Source organism: Hyperolius riggenbachi, chromosome 9 (genome assembly GCF_040937935.1).
Source record: "Hyperolius riggenbachi isolate aHypRig1 chromosome 9, aHypRig1.pri, whole genome shotgun sequence".
NCBI classification, from domain to species: domain Eukaryota; kingdom Metazoa; phylum Chordata; class Amphibia; order Anura; family Hyperoliidae; genus Hyperolius; species Hyperolius riggenbachi.
Window position 1 is genome coordinate 247,486,121 of NC_090654.1, and position 22,718 is coordinate 247,508,838.

At 44.0% G+C, this 22,718-nt stretch overlaps 1 long non-coding RNA gene across 2 annotated transcripts in view; it reads right to left on the reverse strand.

Moving 5' to 3' along the window:
- Positions 1 to 22,718, reverse strand: part of LOC137531993 (uncharacterized) — a 360,234-nt gene that overhangs the window by 296,853 nt on the left and 40,663 nt on the right. For both annotated transcript variants that reach the window (XR_011023831.1, XR_011023830.1), the window contains exons 3-4: positions 14,758 to 14,862; positions 6,315 to 6,479 (exon numbers count right to left, since the gene is read on the reverse strand). This is a non-coding gene — a long non-coding RNA (uncharacterized lncRNA). The remainder of the gene's footprint in view (positions 1 to 6,314; positions 6,480 to 14,757; positions 14,863 to 22,718) is intronic.

Sequence of the window (22,718 nt, forward strand, 5' to 3'; positions counted from 1 at the left end):
GGAACACTGACTTAGACTGGAGCAATACAGGGAACAGGAATCCACAAACAGTAACAGAACAGGATTCAGAAGGATTCGTTATCTCTTTGCAGAGATGAACGCAATCCACAAACGGTAACAGAACAGGATTCAGAAGGATTCGTTATCTCTTCGCAGAGATGAACGCAATCCACAAACAGAACCAGGAGCAGGGTAACTAACTCAGCACGGGTGATCACGATACGCGCAACCTACCAAAACGTGCTGGAAAGCTGACTAACTGCACACAGGATACAAACAGTTCGTGTACGTATACATCAGCGACACTGATGTATCAACGTAACACGAATACAAGGAAAATAATAAACGTGCTGGTATGCATATATATTGGCAATGAACCAATATATGATGCAAAGACCAGCAAAGTATCTTTAGAACAAGAAACACGATCGGGGGCTGAAGCAACAGCAAGACAGGCTTAAACTGAAGCTATGAAAACCCGAGGAGTCCTGCAGGAAGCAGATCTTTATACTGAGGTCATCCAATGGGAGCAGACATGCAGATTCCCACACAGGTGAATGATAATCAGTCACAAGCTGACAGCAGGGGAAGGCAGACAAAGCTATGCAGCTTGCATGGAAAGAGATCAGAACTGCCTGAGCTGCAGCACTACTACTTCCAGCAATACCTGCTGCAGCAGCGATCATGACAGTACCCCCGCCCTTAAAGGCGGATACCAGACGCCTCTCAAAACTGACCTTCCCAAGGAGACAACCTAACTGATAATTTATGATGACCGGGACAGCCCGGCAAAACCAAATTCCAGAATCAGTCATCACAAGACTGGACCCATCAGAACCAGAACCTACAGAACCATGCCCATCAGTACTACAAGTCCCAGCGTGACACCCATCAGAACCACGATTTCCAGAAGAAAGCCCCCAAAAGCTCTCTGAGCGATACCCACTGCCTTCCAGGGACCGTCCAAAAATGCCAAAGCCTTTGCAATGCCCACCGGAACTGTCTTTACCAACACAAAACCCACTGTTGAACCAGTCCAAGGTACCAGGACAAGCTTCCTCAGAGATCTCCCAGAACACTTTAAAGCTCCAAAGAGATCCCAAAAGGTCAGAACGCCCTTTAGGCTCACATGGAGAACTATCAAGAATCCCCATGGAACCTATGGCAATTCCTGAGTCAGGGTTACAAGGACAAACATCAAGATCAGGGCTTTCAGGGACCAGAACCATCTCTGGGCATGCAGGCAGACTGGCAACATCAGAACATGTCTCCCCTAAGGAAGCATCTGAGTACGCTAACACCTTAGACACACTTGGGCATTCTGGCACACAAAGCACATCTGGGCACACTGGTACAAGAGAAACTTCTGGGCATGTCAAGGAACTGTGAACCTCAGGGTCAGCCAAGATAGGACCGAAACCAGGACTGGACAAAAATTCATCATGACTAGACTTCACAAGCACTGGACTCTCACTAAAGAATGCAGGAACAGACTTGGATGTCGCTGATTCTAGCAAGGTTGTTAACAAATCAGGTTCAGGGGCATAAACAAGACAGGACAAGTCTTCTGATGTATGACCTGAGCTAGATAGGAATTCCACAACTTCCTCTGGACTGGACAGAGACTCATCTAGTACCTGGGATTGGGGCTCCAAAGTAGCTGCAAAACAAGTCAATATTACAGCATCCCCCACTGAACTGGGCAAATCTGAGGAATTCCCTGGACAGGAAGGGAACTCCGGAATCTCTGCCACACCGGCCAGAGAATCAGAATTTTCCAAAATACAAGGCAGGGTTTCAGGAACGCTTACTAAATCAGACTGACATTCTGAGACTTCTGTTATTTTGACCAGAGAATCAGAATTATTCATGTTACAGGGCAAGACTTCTGAAACATTCAGAGGACAGGGCTGGAGTTCCTCGGCTGTTACAACACTGGAGAGGGACTCCACAATATTGGTTAAATCAGACTGTGTACAGGGAAAGGTATCTAAGACACTTGCTGACAAGGACAATATTTCAATGACTTCTGCTTCCTTAGACAAAGATTCATCAAGTTTATTTAGAGTGGACTTTAATTCTAAGACAGCTGCTAAACAAGTGAATATTGCTGCAACACCCACTGAGGTAAGCAGTGCCTCAGAGTCTTCTGCTAGAGCGTTTGAAGTATCCAAAGTACTGGGTGAAGCATAGGACTCTGCGACCCCAGCTTCACTGGACAGGATCACTGAACAGTCCATATTGCAGGGCAAAACCATGGAAGCACCTGCTGGACAGCATAAGGATTCTGTGACCTGAGCTTCATAGGAGAGATCTACTGCACAATTCATGGTACAGGGCAAATTTACTGGAACATTTTCTGAACAAGGTACTAATTCTGCGATTTCAGGTTCACATAGCAGATGCTCTGAGCTATTCACGATACAGGGCAAATTTACTGGAACATTTTCTGAACAAGGTAATAATTCTGCGATTTCAGGTTCACATAGCAGATGCTCTGAGCTATTCACGAAACTAGAGCGAGGTGTAGAAACAGGAAGATCAAGACACAATTTTTGCGCATCTGAATCACCATTCATTTGTAAAATTGAAAAATTCAGATGCTGGGGTTCTGAGGTTTCTAGGCAGGATTGCTGGGACTCGGAAACTGATGTAGTGCATCTATTGGCATCTGCTGGATCAGACAGGAGTTGAACTTTATTAACACAGGTAATTTCTGCAGAAGTGTTTGCAGAGGCAGGCAAGATTTTTCTGGTGTCTGTTTCACTGAACAAAGACTCATGAGTACTGGCTAGACTGGACTCGGAAGTCAGCAGGACCTCTGGATTCTCTGCTGAGAAATTTGTGCAGGGCAAGGTTAAGAAAGTATCAGTGGCTTCTGTTTTACTAGGAAGTAACACTGAGTTATCCATGGTACAGGGTGGAATTGCAGGAACTTCAATTTCACACAAAAAGAGCTCCGAATCACCTGCTGAATCAGCGAAAGGTGCTGAAGCAGGCGGGTCAGAACGCCAAATTTGCGAATTCGGAGTCACATAAAAATCATCCAAAATCAGTTCCCACACATCAATCAAAGGAGCCACACAGTCATACCTACACACACCAGTCTCTATTAGGTTATAGGCTGACTTAATGCATGCATTCAATACCATTTCACTTTTTGCACTGTAAAATTGACAAAATGAACTTGAATCATTCTTCCATTCACAGACCAGGGCTTCCATCTCTCCCCTCTCGAATGGAGGATCCCATGCATACGTAACAGCGAAACATTTAGGCTGATCACAGTTTGCAGATATGATTGTGGCAGGCACATGTATAGGGTTAATTAGCAGGTGATTGGCAGATTCCTTATTCTTAAGAATCTCCAATACCTGTAGCAAGTGTTGAACTGTAGTGTATGCAAACTTCCCTTGGTTCACAAATAAGTTGATTTGTTCAATACTCTGTAATATCTCCTCATAATCATACTCAGATAATTCTTTTAAACAAAAATCTTTATTTTCCCTAGCCAGGGAGGAAAGTTCATTAGTAGTTTCATAAGTCCATTTAACTCCCCTGAAAGACAATTGCATTTCATTATCTGTTAATGGCAGAATCTCATTATAGGTCTCAGTCGCTAAGGATAACGACTCTGCAGATCGGACACGTTTCTTAGAACGTTTGCGTTTGGCCTTAGACCCTGCTGCCTTTGATGATTTATTCAAAGCTGCAGGAAAATTATCAGGAACACTCTCTGCTTGCTGATCATTTTTGCAAACAATTGAAGGAGAAGCTGATTGGCCTGCTGCCAGGAGTTCATTTAGAGGAAAAGGCAATGGATCTATGCGCAACCAGTTATGGATCACAAACGCTAGAAATTCCAGCGGTCTCTCTTTCAAATCGGAATGATTGAGAACATCAAATGCCCACTGAAACAATTGCCCTTTAAACAAAATATAAACTAGCTGGAGTGCCCAGGTTGAAACAGGAGTCGCTTGGAGATCGGGATTGGCCAGGAACCTGGCACATTCAGAGAAAAACTCATTTTCTGTTTCAGAGCTAAGTTCTTCAAATTTCTTAAAGGAACAGGAACCATAATTAACAGTGTCATACTTTCTGGGAATCCCCCCCACAATGGGGATTGGTAATGGGGTTTTCATAATGTAAGGCTTGGTGGTGTATTCTCCACAGTCAGCATGCAACGCATGAGCTGACGTGGAGGAGGTACACACACTAGCACAAGGAAACAGGCTATCCCTAGTATAGTGGCGGGGAGGACTGACTCCAAAAGGAGATTGTGGCGCACAGAGCCGGTGCAGATCCGACAGCCACAAACAATACTTTTGCGATAACGTCTCAGCGCAAGGTAGCGCTGAGCTCATAAACCAGAACTGAGGAGATCAGGACAGGTAGACAGAATGAACGCTTGCTAGCTAGCCGCTACTTAGTGACAGCAAGCGTCCACAACAAGACAGACTGGAATGAGGCAGCCAATGCGTTTGCAGCGATGGCGTGCCTCACAAAGACAGGACAGGATAGTCAGGAAATAGCAGGATCAAGATAGATGAACGTAACACAGACAAATACAATAAGTATGTTTTCCTAGCGTATTACAATTACAGCTATCAATGAAACTATTTGTAACGTCTGACTAACATATGTATATATCGGCAATGAACCGATATATGACATAAGCAGGAACACTGACTTAGACTGGAGCAATACAGGGAACAGGACTCAGAAGGATTCGCTATCTCTTCGCAGAGATGAACGCAATCCACAAATGGTAACAGAACAGGATTCAGAAGGATTCGTTATCTCTTCGCAGAGATGAACGCAATCCACAAACAGTAACAGAACAGGATTCAGAAGGATTCGTTATCTCTTTGCAGAGATGAACGCAATCCACAAACGGTAACAGAACAGGATTCAGAAGGATTCGTTATCTCTTCGCAGAGATGAACGCAATCCACAAACAGAACCAGGAGCAGGGTAACTAACTCAGCACGGGTGATCACGATACGCGCAACCTACCAAAACGTGCTGGAAAGCTGACTAACTGCACACAGGATATAAACAGTTCGTGTACGTATACATCAGCGACACTGATGTATCAACGTAACACGAATACAAGGAAAATAATAAACGTGCTGGTATGCATATATATTGGCAATGAACCAATATATGATGCAAAGACCAGCAAAGTATCTTTAGAACAAGAAACACGATCGGGGGCTGAAGCAACAGCAAGACAGGCTTAAACTGAAGCTATGAAAACCCGAGGAGTCCTGCAGGAAGCAGATCTTTATACTGAGGTCATCCAATGGGAGCAGACATGCAGATTCCCACACAGGTGAATGATAATCAGTCACAAGCTGACAGCAGGGAAAGGCAGACAAAGCTATGCAGCTTGCATGGAAAGAGATCAGAACTGCCTGAGCTGCAGCACTACTACTTCCAGCAATACCTGCTGCAGCAGCGATCATGACAACTTGTGATCATCTTTCTTAGTGGAATTTGGCCCACAAACTCACACAATGGGCATGATTCTACTTACAGGCCTGTAAAGGAGGATGTGGAGATGGAGAGCAATACAACAAAACACATCCTCCCAGCCCCTCATCTTAACCTCCCTGACGGTAAGGACGAGACTGACTCGTCCAGCTAAAACAAGCTGAAAACGGGAAGGATGAGTCAGGCTCGTCCAAACCACCAGGGAGATTCAAAACTTCTCTTCTACACTGGCTCTGCTTTTTTTACTTATATGTCAGCACACTGTGAGTAGTAATCTGTGCTACCCACGGTGTGCCAACAGCCACCCAGCTGCCTAGGAAAGCCCATAAAAATAAATGCAGAGTCGGCAGAGCAGAGAAGTTGCGGCGGCATTCCTCCTTTCTCCTTCCCTCCTTTCCACCCTCCCTGCAGCAATCCCCAGCACTGTGAAGCATGTGTGAATTACTCGCCGTGCCTCTCTCCAGGGCTGACCAGCTCCGATCTTCTCTGTCCGGAGTACCAGGACTCGTCACTCTGGACAGTAGACCAGAGCAGTACATGGCGGAGGTAATGCGATCTGCCCTGGAGAGAGGCATGCCGAGTAATTCACACATGCTTCGCAGTGCTGGGGATCACAGTGGGGGGGGAAAGCTCCTATACTGACGAACCTATATTGGGGATCTAAATGTCGCATCGCAAATTACGTTCTCGAGCCAAAGGGGAGGGGGGGGCTTGGAGGGCACAATTTTTACACCCTTGCCCGAGGAGCAATTTAGCCTAGAAACTGTCCTGATTGGGAGCTTATATACTCATTATTGGCGTGCTGATCCCTTGTGTACCTTTGATAGCTTCCCCAGTGTCTTCTTCCATGTCCGTCAGCACATTTGCTTCTCCCTCGACGTTGACATGTTCCCCGGCGATTGGTGTTGATGACGCCAGGGTCATGCAGCATCATCATCATCTGGTAGCAAACTATTTTTTTGTCTTGAATTCAATGCAATAACCTGTATTGAATTCAATATTAAAAAAGTGTAAGTACACAAGAAAAATTCCTTCAAAGTTTTTGCAAAAAAATCCTGGGGAAATTAAACGCCAGGGAAGTTAATTATAAATTGGTCAGCTCTTACCAAGGTAGAATCATTTAAATTCAAAATGGGACAGGATAGCTTACTAAATGACAGTAAAAACTAAAAAAAAAAACCTGTGTGCATGTGACCCACTATGGGATCTTCGGTCATCACTATGCTGCCGCCAGCAGTTGTAGTTCTCCCCGTTACGCAATAAATGAGGCTGCTGTGGGAACATATTTAGAGGGAACCTGAGAAAAAAATGTTAAAAGCACCATACTTACCTGGGGCTTCCTCCAGCCCACTGTAGGCTGTGGGCAGGGGCGGCGCCAGGGGGGTGCAAGGGGGTGCTCGAGCACCCCCTAGAATTGTCCAAGCACCCCCAAAGCACCCCCTGGAGTGAACTGACTTCAGGCGTCTAAAAGACGCCAAGTCAGTTCACAGAGGCAGCCCGAAGCAGCAGAGCAGGGCTACGGTAAGATGGCCGCCCGGAGCCCTGTTCTGCAGACTTCGAGTCTGCAGTGCATGGCTTCGGGCGGCCATTTTCCCGTAGCCCTGCTCTCTGCATGCAGGCAGGAAGTCTCGTCGTGACGTCGGGAAGAAAGAGGATCGTGGGCGCGCGGGCGCTGCGCGCCACAATGAGGTCGGGACTCGGGACAGGAGGTCGGGAAAGAAGGTCTTCTGGCTGTAGGTGAGTAAATGGGTTTTTCTTTTCTTTTTCAGGTGATGCTGATTGTGCATATTGGGGTCATATCTGCTACGGATTGTGCATATTGGGGTCATATCTGCTACGGATTGTGCATATTGGGGTCATATCTGCTACGGATTGTGCATATTGGGGTCATATCTGCTACGGATTGTGCATATTGGGGTCATATCTGCTACGGATTGTGCATATTGGGGTCATTTCTGCTACCGATTGTGCATATTGGGGTCATTTCTGCTACCGATTGTGCATATTGGGGCCATATCTGCTACCGATTGTGCATATTGGGGCCATATCTGCTACCGATTGTGCATATTGGGACCATATCTGCTACCGATTGTGCATATTGGGGCCAAATCTGCTACCGATTGTGCATATTGGGGTCATATCTGCTACCGATTGTGCATATTGGGGTCATATCTGCTACCGATTGTGCATATTGGGGTCATATCTGCTACCGATTGTGCATATTGGGGCCATATCTGCTACCGATTGTGCATATTGGGACCATATCTGCTACCGATTGTGCATATTGGGGCCATATCTGCTACCGATTGTGCATATTGGGGTCATATCTGCTACCGATTGTGCATATTGGGGTCATATCTGCTACCGATTGTGCATATTGGGGTCATATCTGATAACGATTGTGCATATTGGGGTCATATCTGCTACCGATTGTGCATATTGGGGTCATATCTGCTACCGATTGTGCATATTGGGACCATATCTGCTACCGATTGTGCATATTGGGGCCATATCTGCTACCGATTGTGCATATTGGGACCATATCTGCTACCGATTGTGCATATTGGGACCATATCTGCTACCGATTGTGCATATTGGGGCCATATCTGCTACCGATTGTGCATATTGGGGTCATATCTGCTACCGATTGTGCATATTGGGGTCATATCTGCTACCGATTGTGCATATTGGGGTCATATCTGATAACGATTGTGCATATTGGGGTCATATCTGCTACCGATTGTGCATATTGGGGTCATATCTGATAACGATTGTGCATATTGGGGTCATATCGATAACGATAACGATTGTGCATATTGGGGTCATATCTGCTACCGATTGTGCATATTGGGGCCATATCTGATAACGATTGTGCATATTGGGACCATATCTGCTACCGATTGTGCATATTGGGACCATATCTGCTACCGATTGTGCATATTGGGGCCATATCTGCTACCGATTGTGCATATTGGGGCCATATCTGCTACCGATTGTGCATATTGGGGCCATATCTGCTACCGATTGTGCATATTGGGGCCATATCTGCTACCGATTGTGCATATTGGGGTCATATCTGCTACCGATTGTGCATATTGGGGTCATATCTGCTACCGATTGTGCATATTGGGGTCATATCTGCTACCGATTGTGCATATTGGGGTCATATCTGCTACCGATTGTGCATATTGGGGTCATATCTGCTACCGATTGTGCATATTGGGGTCATATCTGCTACCGATTGTGCATATTGGAGCCATATCTGATAACGATTGTGCATATTGGGGTCATTGGACGTTTTTTGTTAAAATCTGCTCACATTACGTGTATTTTCTTGAGAAAACCTGCACAATTATGTGAATTTTCTGGGAAAAGGGTCACCAAAACTTGGGCCCTCTGTCTTTGCGTTGCACTTTTAAAGGGAACCCGAGGTGAGAATAATATTGAGGCTGCCATATTTATCTCCCTTTAAGCAATACCAGTTGCCTGGCTGCCGTGCTGGTCCTCTGCCTCTTATTCTTTCAACCATAGACCCTGAACAAGCATGCAGCAGGTCAGGGGTTTCTGACAATATTGTCAGAACTGACAAGATTAGCTGCATGGCTTGTTTCTGGTGTAATTCAGTTCACTACTACAGCCAAATAGATCAGCAGGGCTGCCAGGCAACTAGTATTGTTTAAAAGGAAATAAATATGGCAGCCACCATATCACTCTCACCCTGGGTTCACTTTAAATTACAGTTAGCCCCGCCCTCATCCGGTCATGACCACGCCCATTGTAGCCACACCCATTTTTTGCCGCGGCGCGCTAAGCGCGACGCAGGTCGTCAGCTCCCCCGGAAATTGGTCCAGCACCTGCATAGCACCCCCTAAAAAAATTTCCTGGAGCCGTCACTGGCTGTGGGCTCCCTCCCTGGCCAGCCTGGTCTCTTCAGTCACTCCCAGTCGCACCCACATTGTGCTGTCATCACCGGGATCATTATGCGCCTACAATCTATTGTCAACCATACATGCTGGTATAACCAGAATGCAGAGCCCTGGCTGTGTAGGGCACCAAAGCCTGAGCTTTACCAGTCCATAATATGGGGGAGGGGGTCTGGAAAAGAGAGGCTGCAAAGCTTCCTTTTCTCCTCCAAAGACCTTTTCCATACTATGGGCAAGAGGATCATCCCCAACCCCTAGTGCCCAGGAAGAGGGTGGTGGTAACATCCACCATGCCTGGGTGTAGGCCTGGGGGGAGAAGGGGGTTCATGGTGGTCCCTCAAATGCCCTCAATCCCCCCCCCCCCCCCGACTCCAGATGGAGTAGTTGTATAGGTACTGAAGTTCCCCTTACCCGTTTCCACAAAGAGTTAAGGAGAGGAATATAAACACAACCCCGAGAGAATAGTTATCCCCGCTCGCTCTGATGTAAGTCCCGAGTCGCGGCTTGATGATGTCATCGAGCCACGACCCAGAACTTAGCGGCAGTACGAGCGGTGATGCCAGCCGAAGCGGAGGTGTCCACAGCTGCTAATTGCTGGAGCCTGGGAGGTGAGTAAAGGAGGCTGGCTACAGGGGACATCTAGCTACAGGCAAGCACTGGGGATCTGGCTGCCTAACCCCTCCAAATGCGCCCCCCCTCCCCCCAACATGTAAAATAGTCTGGTCCTTAAAGAGACAGTGAAGCGAAAAAAAAGATATGATATAATGAATTTGTTGTGTACTATGATTAGAAGCAAAGAAAATATTCTCATTTTTTTTTTTTCAGGTATATAGTGTTTTTTCTTACATTGCATCATTCTATAATATGTGCAGATTACACAACACTCAGCATTCAAAATGATTCTTTCAGAGCAGTCTGTGAACTAATGACCTCTCCTCTGGCAGAGGGAAAGAAAACACTTGAGATAATAAAAGTCAGAAAACAGCCCTCTTCACGACTTTGAAAGTCGTAGAGCTTAAGGGCTTTTTTGCATAGTGATAACAACTGGAGTTTCTTAACTCTTCCTGCACTGGAAACAATTAGACTGATGTATCTGATCTTAATGTTTTATTTCTTAGCTGTACTACACATACAAATCATAATATCATAATTTTTTTTTCGCTTCAGTGTCTCTTTAAGGGGGGTTAGGCAGCTGGTACCCAAAGGGTTAATTAAGAAATATTTAAAGGTTCCTATGCCAATATCTTCAGAAATATCCCAGATGAGTGTGTAGGAGTGTAGTACCCCATACTTGCAAAAAGTGCGCCAGGAAATTTGGGCGCAGGGTGAAGGTGAAAAAAGGCTCACCCTGCTATTGCAAATTTCCTGGCGGCGTTAATTACTATTCCCCCTTCAGACTGCCATGGACTCAGGGGTAAGATGCAATTTGGCTGCCAGATATTGCTGGCAGCTGAATTGCCCTGTATTTTTGTAATTTGGGCTCTGCCGTTGCGGGTGCCCAAATTACCCTCTGAGAACTACTATAGCCGTATTTCACGGTACAGCTAGAGTTGAGCTGAAATTTTCGTAATTTCGCATTACTATAATTACGCATGCGAAATTTGCGATTACGATGCGAAATTAGCGTAGCGAAATTGCCATTAAAATCGTAATTGAAAATACCGTAAGCGTAATTTTCAACGCGAAATTTCGCGTTTCGTTCATGCCGTAATTTCGCATTAAACGCTACCGTAAATTCGCGTTAAACCGTAACGCTCCGTATAATATAAAAAAGCTGCCGACTTTAAGGGTTAATAGCAAAGCCCCCTTAAATGCTAAGAGCCTCAAATTTGGAGAATATATTAAGGAGATCAGGAGGAATAAGAGGAAAAAATTTTTTTTCAAAAAGACCTTATAGTTTTTGAGAAAATCGATGTTAAAGTTTCAAAGGAAAAAAGTATACATTTAAAAACCCGCCGACTTTAACGGTTAATAGCAAAGCCTGCTTAAAGTTTAGGAACACCAAATTCCTAGGGTATATTAAGGGGATCAGTGGGAATAAGAGGGAAAAACATTTTTTCAAAAAGACCTTATAGTTTTTGAGAAAATCGATTTTTATGTTTCAAGGGCAAAAATGTCTTTTAAATGCGGAAAATGTCCGTTTTTTTTGCACAGGTAACAATAGTGTATTATTTTCATAGATTCCCCCAAGTGGGAAGAGTTTTACTTACTTCGTTCTGAGTGTGGGAAATATAAAAAAAAAACGACGTGGGGTCCCCCCTCCCAGACCTTTTTAACCCCTTGTCGTCCCCCATGCAGGCTGGGATAGCCAGAATGCGGAGCACCGGCCGCGTGGGGCTCCGCACCCTGACTATACCAGCCCGCATGGTCCATGGATTGGGGGGTCTCGGAAGGGGAGGGGCAGCCAAGCTTTCCCCTCCCCCTCCGAGCCCTTGTCCAATCCAAGGACAAGGGGCTCTTCTCCACCTCCGATGGGCGGTGGAGGTGGAGGCCGCGATTTCCTGGGTGGGGGGTTCATGGTGGAATCTGGGAGTCCCCTTTAAAAAGGGGTCCCCCAGATGCCCACCCCCCCTCCCAGGAGAAATGAGTATAGAGGTACTTGTACCCCTTACCCATTTCCTTTAAGAGTTAAAAGTAAATAAACACACAAACACATAGAAAAAGTATTTTAATTGAACAAAAAACATAACCACGAAAAAAGTCCTTTAATATTCTTAATTAACCATTAATACTTACCTGTCCCTTTAAATAAATGATCCCACGCAATATCCTCGGAAATGTTCTATCAGTTACAATGTAACAAAGTTATTACAATGTAACAACTTTGTTACATTGTAACTACGCCGCACCCGACGTCAATCACCGCCGCCGCGTCTGCGCTGCAGGACCCGACAGAGCTCTGAGCTATAGCTCAGAGCTCTCGAAAGCATCTTTGTATTTGGGCTCCAAGGAGCCCCATTGGTCCTTAGCAGACCAATGGGGTTCCTTCTGATTTGAAGGAACCCCATTGGTCTGCCAAGGACCAATGGGGCTCCTTGGAGCCCAAATACAAAGATGCTTCTCAGAGCTCTGAGCTATATAGCTCAGAGCTCTGTCGGGTCCGTGCAGGACGCTAAGTCCCCGCCGGCTCCGCTGCCCTCCCCGCCTCTCCCACATGTCACCCACATGTCACCCACATGTGGGTGACATGTGGGTGACAGATGTGGGCGGGGTGGACAGCGGGAGCTGCGGGGACTTAGCGTCCTGCACGGACGCGTATGCGGCGGCTGAGCGGCGAGTGGCGTCGGGTGCGGCGTAGTTACAATGTAACAAAGTTGTTACATTGTAATAACTTTGTTACATTGTAACTGATAGAACATTTCCGAGGATATTGCGAGGGATCATTTATTTAAAGGGACAGGTAAGTATTAATGGTTAATTAAGAATATTAAAGGACTTTTTTCGTGGTTATGTTTTTTGTTCAATTAAAATACTTTTTCTAAGTGTCTGTGTGTTTATTTACTTTAACTCTTAAAGGAAATGGGTATGGGGTACAAGTACCTCTATACTCATTTCTCCTGGGAGGGGGGGTGGGCATCTGAGGGACCCCTTTTTAAAGGGGACTCCCAGATTCCACCATGAACCTCCCCCCCAGGAAATCGCGGCCTCCACCTCCACCGCCCATCTGAGGTGGAGAAGAGCCCCTTGTCCTTGGATTGGACAAGGGCTCGGAGGGGGAGGGGAAAGCTTGTCTGCCCCTCCCCTTCCGAGACCCCCCAATCCATGGACCATGCGGGCTGGTATAGTCAGGGTGCGGAGCCCCACGCGGCCGGTGCTCCGCATTCTGGCTATCCCAGCCTGCATGGGGGACAAGGGGTTAAAGAGGTCTGGGAGGGGGGACCCCACGTCGTTTTTTTTTATATTTCCCACACTCAGAACGAAGTAAGTAAAACTCTTCCCACTTGGGGGAATCTATGAAAATAATACACTATTGTTACCTGTGAAAAAAAACTGACATTTTCCGCATTTAAAAGACATTTTCGCCCTTGAAACTTAAAAATCGATTTTCTCAAAAACTATAAGGTCTTTTTGAAAAAAAAATTTTCCTCTTATTCCCACTGATCCCCTTAATATACCCTGGGACTTTGGTGTTCCTAAACTTTAAGCAGGCTTTGCTATTAACCGTTAAAGTCGGCGGGTTTTTAAATGTTTACATTTTTCCTTTGAAACTTTAACATCGATTTTCTCAAAAACTATAAGGTCTTTTTGAAAAAAAATTTTTTCCTCTTATTCCTCCTGATCTCCTTAATATATTCTCCAAATTTGAGGCTCTTAGCATTTAAGGGGGCTTTGCTATTAACCCTTAAAGTCGGCGGCTTTTTTATATTATACGGAGCGTTACGGTTTAACGCGAAATTACGGTAGCGTTTAATGCAAAATTACGGCATGATACGACTGTAATGCGAAAATTACGCGAAAATTACGCTTACGCGAAATTTCGCGAAATCCTTCTTCATTACGAATATGTACTTACGGCCATAATCGTAATTACACTAATTATGCGAAATTTCGCAAAATCGTAATTAGGTCATTACGCTCATCTCTAGGTACAGCCTATGGCAGCGCCCAGCAGTGCCCAAATGTCCGGTGCCCTTTTTTGCCTGTCTCGTGTAGGCAGTTGGATGCCTGTTCTGCTACTATAGTTTCTTTTTTATTTTTTTACGGACTTGTTTTGATGTTTACAAAGTTCAATTGCATTTGATTTCTCAATCTGGAGACATTGGGCAACACACATTATGCACTAAAACATGAAGCATTATGAAAATATTTCACTTGATCTCATTCAGTCATAATAAACATATGATACAAGCTGGTATCCTAGCACTTTGCCTGAACACATCGTCTCTGCTACCCACCTAGCCCCCGGGGCACCCAGGTTCTCTCATTATTTACTTGGTACTTTCCTGGAGTTTTTGCTGAAACTTACATATTGACAGCTGTACATGCATGAAAATATTTTGTAACCTGGGCTTGGAGTTTATAGTATAACGCTGGTATATATTTAAGCACATTTATAAAGGATGGAGTTCCTTGGGAGAAAGCACATCGCTGGATTCGCAGCAGAGTGTTTGTGCACACTGCCACAGAGGATATTCTGCTCCATCACTGGGCGTTCAGTATCACATGATTTTTGTTTATATCCCATGGTGCCATGTGACCAATGGGAAAAGAGTATGGGTGTGCATATCTGCCATTGCATTATAAATTGCAGCTCGTGTTGCACTATAAGCTGTAGTCATTAAACCAAACCTGAACTGAAACATAAAAGTAAAAATACACATACACACGTTATACTTACCTCCCGCATAGTCTACTCATCAACATCTTTCTCCTCTCCCTCATCCTGTTTTTCCACTGTGATCAATGGTGGCGATGACACTGTAACAGCTTCCTGGTCAGCACACTGTTAAAGAGAATCTGTATTGTTAAAATCGCACAAAAGTAAACATACCAGTGTGTTAGGGGACATCTCTTATTCCCCTCTGACACAATTTCGCTGCTCCCCGCCGCATTAAAAGTAGTCAAAAACAGTTTTAAAAAGTTTGTTTATAAACAAACAAAATGGCCACCGAAACAGGAAGTAGGTTGATGTACAGTATGTCCACACATAGAAAATACATCCATACACAAGCAGGCTGTATACACCCTTCCTTTTGAATCTCAAGAGATCATTGTGTGTTTCTTTCCCCCTGCATCTCTCATGCACTGAAGTTTCAGGCTGCTTGTTTCTTCCTGCAAACAGCTCTGCCTGTATATAATTCCTCAGTATGTGAAAGCCCAGCCAGCTCAGAGGAGGATTTATCCAGCTTGTAAAAGATAAGAGAGAAGAGAGAAGCTGCCCTAATCTAAATAATACACAGGCAGTGTGCATAGAGGGGCCTGAAAGGGGAAGTTCATAGCAGAACCACAACACTGAAGAACTTGGCAGCCTTCCAGACACAGGCTGACAAGTCTGACAGGGGAAAGATACATTGATTTATTACAGAGACTGTCATAGTACAAAGTGCTGCAGTTAGCCAGAACACATTAGAATAGCTTTTTGAACTTGTATGATGATAAAAAACAGGATGCAATTTTTGTTACGGAGTCTCTTTAAACTGTAATATTGCCCACTTGAGCTACACGGAAAAATGGACATTACCTTGCACATCAGCTGTATTTTCATTTATAACTGACAGCAACTAATATATAACTGACAGCAACTGATATATTTCAGTTTGGACAAAATCTTGTCAGAACTGGAAGGAATTATTGTCAGAAGAAAATGGTGAGCTTCTGAGAGGAACTGAGGGCGCAAGTATGGGATATTCATTTGCAGGTACATCATGTGTTTATTTTAAATAATTTTATTTTAAATAATTTTACTCGGTTTAGGTAAACTTTAAGGTGGGAGGAATCTGTACTCCATGCTGAGTAGATTAGTGCTGAGTGGATAAGAGTCAAAACTTTTGCAAAGTTGAATTTGTGTTGTGCTATTTTGCAATTTTTTAAATGCTATGTTGTTGCTAAAGTTTATTACATTTTATAAATTGGCCATTTAATATATGATAATCTACAGACTAGATATCAGCAGTGTATACATGCTCCTTGGGCATTTAGAGACCAAACTGTGTCTACCTGGGTTTCCTGCAAAAATATACAAATAAGTTAACTGGCTTCCACCATAACGACTGCCTAACGCCGACAGGCGGCGGCTGGTCGTTTGTGGGTTTCCATCATTCGAGCGGCCGTTCCACGTTAGTTCACGGAGGGTGTCTCCGTGAACAGCCTGCGAGCCTCCGATCGCGGCTCGCAGACGAAATGTAAACACGCGGGGAAGAGATCGGCGATCCCCAGCCTCTGATTGGCCAAGGATCGACGCCATCTGATAGGCTGAAGCCTATCAGAGGCAGTACAGGACGGATCGCCGTCCTGTACCGCCCATAGCGAGCAGGAGAGGGAGGGAAGGAGAGGGAGGGGGGAATAGCTCTGTGGAGGGGGGCTTTGAGGAGCCCCCCCCCCCACTCAGCCACACAGAGCGGCGGCGATCAGACTCCCCCTAGCAGGACATCCCCCTAGTGGAGAAAAAAGGGGGGAAGTCTGATCGCCCTGCCTCAAACCTGATCTGTGCTGCGTGATCTGTGCTGCGGCTGGAGAGCCCACGCAGCACAGATCAGTGAAAAATGCCCTGCTCCTTAAGTGGTTAAAGAGAATCTGTACTGTTCGATTTGTACAATAAAAAACATGCCAATTTAGTCACTGTGATCTCCTGGATCCCTCTTTGCTGTTTCCGCCGCTCCCCGCCGTGATCCTGGATTTTATTTGTCAGTTTTAGGCAGTGTTTATAAACAAAAAACATGGCCGCTAACCAGGAAGTGATGTATGTGTGTATATATATATATATATATATATATATATATATATATATATATATATATAATGTTACAGTATACTGCAAGTTTTTATTACATAGTGAATTTTCTGCACTCCAGTCAGGGATTCTCACAGTTTCTCAGCATGGGCAGCTCCCTCCCCCTCAGACAAGCTGAAATTGAGAGAAAAGACCTGTCTTTGAGGGATAAACAAAGCACACAAACACACAGAGACTGCAAGGGGTATGCATAACTTCTCCCTATCACAGCAGAGCCAGTGCATTCCTCTGTGGGTCGACAAAGCTTGACAAAGAAAGAAGATTATATATATTACAGTGCAACTAAAAAAGGCTGCGACCACATCAGAACAGGTATAAGAACTTTTAGGATAGAAGAAATAAGGCTGACATTTTTGTTACAGAGTCCCTTTAAAGGGAACCTTAACAGAGAAGGATACGGATGTTTCCTTTTAAACAATACACCAGTTGCCTGGCAGTCCTGCTGATCTCTTTGGCTGCAGTGGTGGCTGAATCACACACCTGAAACACGCACACAGCTAATGCATTCTGATTTCAGTCAGAGCACCTGATCTGCATGCTTGTTGAGGGGCTGTGGCTAAAGGTATTAGAAACACAGGATCAGCAGGAGAGTCAGGCAACTGGTATTATTTTAAAAGGAAAAATCCATATCCTTCTCAGTTTAGGTTCCTTTTAAAGTGGTCCTAGATTATGGTGAACTTATAACTAACTGTCTTCCTTTAAAGGGACAGTTAGTGACAATACTCTACAGGTAAAACTCTAAAAATTAGAATATTGTGCATAAGTCTATTTATTTCAGTAATTATATGAAATAGACTAATTTTATGCAAAGCGAGATATTTCAAGCCTTTATTTGTTAATGTTTTGATTATTATGGCTTACAGCTTATGAGGACCCAAAATCAAAATTGCAGACCATTAGAATATTGTAGATATGTCCAATATTCTAGGCTCAGTGTCAGACTGTAATCCGCAAATGAGTCCAAAACACCTGCAAAGTGTTCCTATTTCATAAATTAAGTTTCATCTTTTAAGTTGAATTACTGAAATGGACCTTTGAACGACAATCTAATTTTTCGGGTTTTACCTGTATATACTCTGTATAGTGCTGCAAAAGTTGTCCATTCCATTCATCCCTACGCCAGTGTGTCTCTTTTGTAACAAGTGTGTACCTTTTTAAATATTGTTATATTATTTAGTGTAACTGTCGGGCATAAAATCAAAAATTAATTGTTTATTTTGATCTGGTAAACAACTAATTGGGATACTAACCTGGCAATCCAAAAGTTAAAATCAGTATTACTTTTCTTGCTGATAAATGATCATTCCCCAGTTTACCTGACTCTTATTTGGTACATTGCCGCACAAAGGAAGTTGCAGGGCATGCTGTGTTTTTTTTTTTTTTTTGCTTCTTTACTTTGCTCTCAGACATAACTAATGCAGCCTGATTGGCTGAAGCCTCTTTCCCTCCGGTTTTCCCCTGCTACACCTGTGTTCCTCTCTGGCCAATATTTGGCCAATAATAATATATATCTGAGACAATGCACTTACTATTGCAGAGTTGGGTGGGAGTGCCTGAAGACTGGGGGGGGGGGGGGGGGGGGGGAATGCATACACAATCAGGCAGAGGAGAATAAGGGAGGAAATACCATCAGGATTGGCTTCAAGATAGACACAGTTAAAATGGAGAATCCTAAGAAGGATTTTCTCTTTTTTTATTATAGAAAGATCACTAAAATCAAAACGTGGACAGTGCAATACATACTTTATGTTATGTAAGTAAAGCAAGTACTTATCTGCTTATATACGTGGGTTTTTTTCTGAGATAGTATGGCTGACAATTCTTCTTTAAAATAAATATAATTTTGATCTGAAAAATGTACATTTCCATTTTGCATTTACTCATTTTGATTTTTAATCAGGTATGTTAAGAAAAAATCTCTTTAGTCCTCATACAATCCTATCTTACTAACATTATAAATGTGAAAGTTTGGATGGTTGTTACTCAATCACACAACAATGGCTGAGCAGATTTGAATGAAATTTGACACACACATAGTACATTACCTGGAATAACATATAGGACAATTTTTATCCCCATAACTGAAAAGTGGGTGGAGACAAATACAAATTTCACTGGAAAAATGTAAACTGCAGCCATTCTTACACTGTTAAAAAAAAAACAGTAACTAAAAAAAATTCCCCTGGGGGGTACTCCCCACGGGTGGGGGAAGCCTCCAGATCCTATCGAGGCTTCCCCCATCCTCCTGTTTCCCACGGCATTCTCGCTGTGTCCCTCCGAACAGGGGAGATGTAAATATTTACCTTCCCGGCTCCAGCGCAGGCGCAGTATCGGCTTTCCACACGGAGATAGGCGGAAATAGCTGATCGCTGTCAGTCTGCTCTACTGCGCAGGCGCAAGTCTCCTGGACCCGACAGAGATCGGCTATTTCCGCCTATCTCCGTGCTGATAGCCGTAACAGCACCAAGGAGGTAAATATACCAAGCATTGTCAGCCTTTTCGAGCCAGAATTGCGGAATGCTTGGGGGGAGCCAGCGCTGGATTGCCTGCAGCTACAGTAATGGGGGAAGCCTCATTGGGACCCTTAGGCTTCCCCTTCCCGAGGTAAGTACCCCCCAGGGGAATTTTTTTTTTTATTACAGAGTCTCTTCAATGGTAGGGTTCTCAAACTTTGTACAGTTGGTCACTAGATGACTGGGATCAATATTCAAAAGTGGGTGGAGCCTACAAAAACCAATCAAAATTCACCTATTGATTTTCAAGGGGAATATTTCATTGCTGCCATTCTTGCACTGTTAATGGAACAAGCCTAAAACCTGGGGTTCAGAAAAGGGGTGGAGCCACAAACAGGCAATCAGATTTGTTTCATTTCAATGCAAAATATTGATGCCAAAGACCGCAAAGCTCACAAACTTGGTCATTGAGTAATTGTGTGTTAGGTTTAGAAAAAGTGGGCAGAGCCAACACCAGCCAAATACATACCCGGGCAATACCGGGCCATCAGCTAGTTAAGTATAATTCCTTAAAGAGTAACTGTCAGGCTGCAAAAGCTAATTTAAACCTCTATTCTCCTGTGTTAAACAGTTTAGAAGGAAGCCAAAAAGGCAATACTGAAGTTAAAAATCTCTCTTACTTTTGATGTGTGCTGACAGCAAGGCTCTGTATTCCCAAGCCCTTAAAAGGACAAGAGGCCGCATACCATACAGCAAGGCATTCTGGGGCCCTCCCCTCGGCTTCTAGTGAGAAGTTACAGGCTCAAGTTACAACAGCGTGTAACTCACAGCACTGATAAATCTCCTGGCAGAGTACACTGCAGGAGTCCTCTATTGTTCCTAGCCACATGGCTAATTAATATTCACTGCACAGTAGTGTTATTCATTACCAGCTTTTTTGTAAGTGGGATCATCAGGAAGCAGGGAGGACATGACGACACAATTGGCTTCATAGGAGACAGACAAACATGGAACCTGCCATGAGCTGTCAGGAGCATCAATCTCTGCAAATACTATATAAAAATTCTGCGAAATCCAAACGTGGACAGTGAAATGCATATGTAATGTAAGTACAGCCAATATTTAGCTACTGATATATGTGTTTATTTTCTCTGAGACCTTATACCTAACAGCTCCTCTTTAAAGAGGAACTGAATATAATGTATTAAATAACATTTCTTATTTTTTGCAATGTTACTTTAGTCAGTGTTTGCTCAGTATAAAATATTTCTTGTCCTTGATTTGCATTCTTACATTTATCACAGGTGGCGAAATGTTTGTTTACTTAGTGTTCTGAGATAATGCCTGGGCCCATATGCAATTCCCTTTTTTCCTGAGTATTCTCCTAGGTGATATTGTCATAAAATGCCTTTTAAACCAACAGAAAGGAAGAAAATACGTAAAATAATTTTGATCGTACTTTTTCACCAACTTTTAAGTACTTTTTCATTTGTAAAATTTGTGAAAGTTATTTTAAAGAGACTCTGTAACAAAATTTTGAGCCTTATTTCTTCTATCCTATAAGTTCCTATACCTGTTCTAATGTGCTCTGGCTTACTGCAGCCTTTCCTATTTGCACAGTGGCTGTGTTATCTCTGTTATATGATCTAATCTTCTCTCCTCTGTCGGGTCTGTCGGGCTCAGGCAGTCAGGCTGGAATGTGCTGTGCTGCTTGTGATTGGATAGAAGCTATATACACCCTCTCCAGGCCCCCTGCACACTCTGTATGACTCACACACTGAGCTACTCTCAGCCTATGACTTGCTATGTCTTTTGTTTGTAAACACTGCATAAAAATGGCAATTACAAGCCAGGATTGCAGCAGGGAGTGGCAGAAACAGCACAGAGGGGCCCAGGAGAACATAATAAATAGAATGGTATGCTTTTTATTGTAAGAATTTTACAGTACAGACTCTCTTTAAAGAGAATATGAAAATGATCTCCTAGGAGATAACTCAGGAAAAAAAAGTTAATTGCATATGGCCCCTGGTCTCCCAGAATGCTTTGGGAGGAGAATTTCATAAAGATAGAAGGGGCTTACATACCAATATACATCAATATCTATATATAGGAAGTGTTTTTGATGCTGAAACCAGGATAATTAACATAGAAGTGGGTATCCTGTATAGTATGTATGGTAAATTATGCACTAAACATTCACCCAATGTATATTTAAACGTAGATGTAGGCTCAGTTACCACTTAAACTCAGCCAAGGTGGTTGTTAAGTACAATCTTGGCCAAGAGTACTTGTGCACAGGAGCACATTGATGTCACCTAAAGATCCAGCATGCCAGATATTTAGTGAAGAAGATGCCCAATGGACTTCTGAGCACATGGGGCTTGATTCACAAATGCGTGCTAAGTGTTAGCACGCCAGTGTATAGCCGCTTAGCATGTGCTAACTGTCTCTTCACGCACTAATATGCGCGTAAGAGTTTGCACACGTAAAGTTTTGCGTGCAGCGCTTTGCGTGCTAAGTAGCGTGATAAGCAATGACTTCACGTGCTAAGGATACTTAGCAAGCGAAGCAGCTGATTTTGCGCACTAATGGATCGGATTGGCTTAGCGCCATTCGCGTGCATAGCATAACACCGTACGTGCGCTAAAATAGCACGCGAACAGCAACAGCTTTGCAGTGCAAACTACTTAGCACCCTAGTTTGCACGTGTAAAGCCTTAACACCTGATAACTCAGTTATCACTGGTTAGTCCCATTGTTTTATTTTCTCGCTGAAAGCACCGACGTTAGGGGCACTCGTTATTCCCCAACCTCCCTATAGCAACCTATGGGTTAGTGATGCGACTGTTGAGTCCACTAGGAAAAAAATTAAATATAAGGCTCTGTTCACATCTAAAATCGCTAACACAAGCGTTTTGCTATTTTGTGCGCATTTTTTTTTTTAGCGCCTGCACACTGCGTTTTTTAAAAAGCGATTTTCTAAAGCCCTTTTACGGAGCGATTTTTTAATTCCCTCCCTAACACAAGTCAGGAAGTAAACTCTCTGACCCGGAAAAGAAGGACGTCACGCGGCGAGGAGCGTGCTGGGGGTGACGCTTTGCATATTACCCTGTCGGTGCACTCTGCTGCAGGGTCATGTGAATGTAGGTTTTTTTTCTTTTGCGGTGCAATGTGGAGCATTGCACCGCAAACACAATAGCCAGGTGTAAAACCAGCCTGAATTGACAGAAACTTGTGGCTGTTCCGCAGCGTGCCTCTGTAAATGTATGATTTAGTGATGTCCGGTTCATGAGTGATTGGTTCATTTGAGCAGGTTCTTTCCTGTGAGTCGAGTGATCTGACTCATCACACTGAACCGAATCAGTTCAGTGGATGATTCAGGAACTGCAGCTGCACT